The sequence below is a fragment of the Terrapene carolina genome, unplaced genomic scaffold (genome assembly GCF_002925995.2).
Source record: "Terrapene carolina triunguis isolate 2854851 unplaced genomic scaffold, T_m_triunguis-2.0 Scaffold58, whole genome shotgun sequence".
In the NCBI taxonomy this organism is placed as follows: Eukaryota; Metazoa; Chordata; order Testudines; family Emydidae; genus Terrapene; species Terrapene triunguis.
In genome coordinates, this window is record NW_020664409.1 from 83,580,169 (window position 1) to 83,586,081 (window position 5,913).

At 38.4% G+C, this 5,913-nt stretch overlaps 1 pseudogene; it reads left to right on the forward strand.

Annotated features, from left to right (window-relative positions):
* Nucleotides 1-396: 396 nt before the first annotated feature.
* LOC112102969 lies at nt 397-1,960 on the forward strand (annotated as a pseudogene).
* The last annotated feature ends 3,953 nt before the right edge of the window (nt 1,961-5,913 follow it).

Sequence of the window (5,913 nt, forward strand, 5' to 3'; positions counted from 1 at the left end):
AAGACCGGCTACTTGCCGGACTGGTGGTGGGGTATATATAGGGCAGCACGCGTCTGTACCTAACAGTAGTAGTAAATAAACATTCGCGATAACTCAAATTAACTTGCGTCTGTTATTATTCACAAATCAGGAAAATTATTTTTATAGATTTTTTTTTATTAGTATATTATGGCCGCGATTTAGAAAAGGAAGTACGATGAAGACTACATTAAGTATGGTTTCACCGTCATGGAAAAAAATGGGATCGATCATCCTCAATGAATAGTATGCCACGCAGTTCTCAGTAATGATGCCTTGAGACCTAGTTGTCTTGAGCGACACTTGACAAAGAACCACAGCGCTTTGAAAGACAAACCAAAAGAGTGTTTTGCTGTTAAACTTTAAAATTTAAAACGCATGAAGCTGGACACTACTGGAGCTTTTCATCAAGTGTCGGCCAAAGTAGTAGAAGCATCTTATGAACTGTCATTGCTCATCGCTAAAGCCAAGAAAGCACACATAATAGAAGAAACTCTTGTGAAGCCTTGCTTGTTGAAAGCAGCTGATATTGTGCTTGGTGCCGAAAGCAAGAAAAAAAATCAGAAATTTCGCTTTCCGACAATTCCGTGAAATGTCGCATCGATGACATAGCGAAAGATCTAAAACTTCAAGTTGTGGAGGCAGTGAAAGCTTCAACTGTTTTCGCAATTCACTGTGACGATACCATTGATGTAGCACAATGCTGTCAGTTGCTCGTCTGCGTTCGATTAATTAATGATGGAAATGTGAAAGAAGAACTTTTTTCGAAGGAATTGACGACCAAATCAAAGGCTTCTGATGTTATGAAAATGGTTTCCAACTTTTCTGAAGAAAATGGACTTTCCTGGGAAAAACTGGTTGGTGTATGCACAGACGGTTCTCCAGCGATGCTTGGCTCTTACTCTGGATTTGTGACATTGGTAAAAGAAAATAATCCAGCCGTAACCACGACTCACTGTGTCATACACAGACAAGCATTGGCTGCTAAAACACTTCCAGATGACCTACGTGACTCGTTGAATTTGGCCATCAAAGTTGTCAATTTTGTGAAGAACAGCACTTTAAATATGAGACTTTTTGCAGCTCTTTGCACTGATTTGGGAGTGGATCATAAAATTCTTTTGTTTCACACGGAGGTACAATGGCTTTCCAAAGGGAACATGCTTTTGAGATTATTCGAACTGAAAGACGAATTGGAAATTTTCCTCAAGCAACAGAAAAAAGAAGAGTTATATCGTGCATTTACGGACCAAACGTTTCAACTTTCACTGGCATACCTCATGGACATTTTTGAATCTTTGAACAATCTCAATTTGAAGCTGCAAGGAAACAACGCTGCAAACAACATAGCGCACCATGATGCCATCAAAGTCTTTATGGAAAAATCAAGCTTTGGAAACGAACGCAAGCTCAGACGCCTAACTTTTCATCCTTTCCAACATTTTCATCACTTGCTGAAAATGAAGGTTTCCAAGAACTTTGTAAAGAGGATGTGAAGAACAAAATTGTGTTTCATCTGGACTGCCTTGCTGATGAATTCATCCACTATTTTCCAGACAGCTTTTCTGGCAACCCCATTCATAAATTAGCACGTAATCCATTCAACGTTGATGTCGATTCATTGCCAGAAGTATTGCAAGAACAAGCACTCAAAATGAAATACGATTCAAGTGCAAAAGATATTTTTGAAAACTTAAGCCTGGAGGAATTTTGGATAAAATATTTCCCAATTTACCCGAAAGTTGGAGAAGAAGCGCTATGTATTATTCTTCCGTTTTCATCGACATACCTCTGTGAAAAAAGCTCTTCAAGTTCAGTCATAATAAAAACGAAACAAAGGAATCGACTGGATGTCAAAAACGATTTGCGTTGTGCACTTTCATCTTTCAAACCTAGGATTTCCCAACTCATTAAGAAAATTCAGCATCATCCTTCACATTAAATTAATTTTGTTTATGCTATTTCTTATTTTAAATTCCATTTTTATTAAATTTTTGTGCCAAGAAAAACTATTTGTGCTTATTTTTAATTTTAAATTACGAATTGGATTTGTTAAAACGGGGGTTGGATGATGGTAAAGGAGAGGTGGGGGGCGTGAGGGTTTCTCGAAAATTAAAAAGGGGGTTTAATGCCGAAAAGTTTGGGAACCAATGCTCTAAGCCCACCTTGCCTCAGTGGCAACTGCCAGTCATCATCCAGCCCCGTTTCACTGGGGCAAACTGCAGTCTGTAATGGCCACTCATCATTGGCAAGGGGGTTGGACCAGCTGCCTCTGCTTATCCCCAGGCTGCACCTCTGCAGCCCCAGTACCTTCTTGGGCCTTTAACAAGGCCTAAGCCTGGGGAATTGCCAGGCAGGAGCTCCCCAGCTCCTCTTGCCCTGCTCTGCTTGCCTCTTGCTTCTTTCCCCAGCCCTGCTCTGCTTCAGGTACCCTTTTCTCCCAGGCAGCTAGGTCCTTCTCCCTCCAAGGCTGGAGAGACACTCGCCCAACTCCTGGCTCACAGCCCTTTTATAGGGCCAGCTGTGGCCTGATTGGGCGTGGCCCCAGCTGTGGCTGCTTCCCCAATCAGCCTAGCCTTCTTTCACCGGAGCAGGGTAACTGCCCCGCTACATATGCTAATCAGGCTGGGTCATTAAATGTTCTTGCCCTTGAGAAGCATATGTAATAGATCACTTATGAGCATCATAATATGTAGAAGTTTTTTAACTTTTTGATTTTGTCCTATAGCTTTTATGAGCCCCATGATGATTGTTGTTGCTCTAGACTTCTCAATTTTTTGAATTGTAAAAGCACACTCTTGAATACTATTGACAGTAGTCGTATTGGGTCTGATCCATTGTATCATTGTTTCTATATCCGTGAAAAGTGCTTGGTGCTGATGATTTACTATTCTCTCTGAACTTATTAAAAGATTAGATGAGCATGCAATTATTTTTAATCCTTCCATTAATGCACACTGCCATAGTCCAACCCTGACTACTTTACCACGTATTGTGCCTGTCCCTTCCTGAGATTTCCATGTACGTTCTGAGGGTTGTGGTGATTTTTCACCAGATCTTTGCCCCATCAAATTTCCTTTTCCTTGAGCATCAAATAAAATATCATTTATGGGCATCATCAGTAATAAACGTTCTACCCATATGATATTCCGCAATGAATTCTATAATTTGGAGAGGTCCAATTACTACTTTTACCGTCCTTGGTTTATTCTCTATTTTTGGAATTGTAAAGACACATTCCTCAATATTATTGACAACTACTTCATTATTGGTATAGGACTTGGCCCATCATAGTGTCGGTGTTTTCTCCAAATTCGCACCACCATAGCAGAATCCTGTAGACACAAATACCCAGAAGAGCCAAGATGAATAGAACCACCTCTTTTACAATCTGGCTTTTCTTTATCTGAAAATAGAAATAACAAAAGACCCCTTTTCTTTTATAACACAAATTCATAGTTTTATTTTAACAAACTGTAAAAACCTTTTAATTGTAATTAAAACATAAAGCTTTCTTTTCCACAACATTTATATTATTCAGCATATTTCTACTATTATACTTATCTGAATATCCTAACAATTTTTATTTCTAACTTATGCCTCTCATCTATATTATACTTATTCTAACAGTTAATCATTATCTTAATATAATCTGTCCATTTTCCCAAATTAAAATTGAATACATATGAAAAAGCTTCTTTAATTACTACTATCCTTATACTCTTATAATTCTAATTAACACCTTAATTATTACTAATTATTATATTAAATATTTTTCCTTAACATTGACAGTCTTCTTTTCTAACTATAATAACAAACAATAAAAAAAAATCTGTATTCAGTAATGCCCGATTTAAATCAATAAAACAATTTAATGCCCCAAGTATGTCCACCCCTGTGATTCCATATCCCTCAATTCTCCGGTGCATAAGGCTGAATCAAGAGATTATGGATTGTTGGCCTATACTGATGGATATTGGTCTGCTTATAGGGATGGGGAACTGTCCTCCCACCCCGTTAGCCATACACATTTGATATGACATCAAATCATTATTTAGATTCATATCCACATTTAGTATAGATAGAGTGGATCTGATATCTAGGTGACATAACAATCCCACCCTTATGTCCTGGTTATTTAGTATGATTGGGACCAACGGTCTCCTGTTAAGATCCAGGAACAATGGTGACAACATCATTGGGATGGCCTCTTCTTCTTCTTCATCTGATCCCTCATCTATCCTCACCCTCTTCCTCTTCTTCTATATCATTTATCAGGTTTTTTAACTCCTCCTCAGGCATCTCTAGCAAGTCCATCATTTCTTCTTCATCCAGGTTGGGAAGGTTGTTGAACCACTCTCCTGCCATTTTATCTTTCTCACTTTCTTTTTCCTTTCTTTTTCTACCTCTGTGTCTCTCTCTCTCTCTTAATTGCTACTTTCCCTTTTCCCTATTTATTTAAAACAAAATATGATAATTATTATTTTTAACTTATGTAATTATACTTTTTCTTACTTTCACTTTTATTACTGTTGTTGAACTTATCTATCTTATTGGCCCCATCATCTTCACTTATTTCTATAATTACTGCGATCATTAACCTTATTCTATAACTATAGTTACTATTATTACTAAACTTAACACTTATTTACTACCTAATTAAACTTTATTCATTTTTTCCTACTCAAATCACATTCCACAATACCTTTGCATTTATATCAATCATACAATTCCAATTTTTTATAATATCTATTCCAATAAGTCCTCTACAGTCGACTCCCATGTTTGCCAAACCAAATCTTACATTATCTATCCATCTAATACAGTGGTGGACAACCTGTGGCTCATGGGCTGCATGCAGCCCATCAGGATAATCTGATTGTGGTCCGAGAGACATTTTGCTGATGTTGACGTCCACAGGCATGGCCCCCTGCAGCTCTCACTGGCTGCGGTTCACCGTTCCCAGCCAATCGGAGCTGCGGGAAGCGGCAGCCAGCACGTCCCTGTGGCCCGCGCCACTTCCCGCAGAACCCATTGGGAGTATGATGATCCTGTAGCTATGGACATAATTGATAGATTTTTCCACAATTTATGTTAATCTGAACTATTGGTCTTCCATTGTGATCTTTTAATAAAGAAACTATAACTTGCGGTGGTTGCTCCTTCAGTTGGTAAACTGGTGCTATAGTTTGGGATGCTTGGTCTACCCTCAATTTTTGATTAATTGGTTCCGCTATAGGTAAACTTTCCAAGGATTCATCTAAATCTTGCTCTGTCCAATCTGGAGGTGAATACCAAGTCTCCTCATCCCATATTTCATTCTGCCTTTCTTCCTTCTGCATCTCTCTGTATTTTTCCCTATTTTATCCTTTTCCTGTCCCTATGATAAGAGAAATACCATTATTACTATTTTAGTTCCTCCTGCCATCTTTTCAACTGTGATGAATTAAACCATTTTCACACTTTTCCCTTGTCAGATGTCTAATTGATATACTGTGGGACTTGCTTTATTAACTATTCTAACTGGTCCTATCCATATAGGGCTAAGCACATGGTCTTTTTCTTTTATTTGTCTGTACATGACCATATCGCCTATCTGCCATTCCCGTGGGTGCAGGATTGGTCCCATCTTCTTATCCATTTGCTGAACATTAACTTTAAGTGCAATTGTTACCTGTTTATGCGTTTCAGCAATGGATTTTAGGAATTGTTGCATCCATTGACCTGTTAATATCTTAGGTTTTAGTTCATCTGGGAATGTTCCAATTACCCACCATTGCTCAGGTATTCTCATATCTCTCCCAGTCATAGCTTTAAACAGAGTTATACCATGTGATGCTACCATTCCCCTGATAGCCATTAATATTAGAGGCAGTTTCTGATCCCAATCTTTAC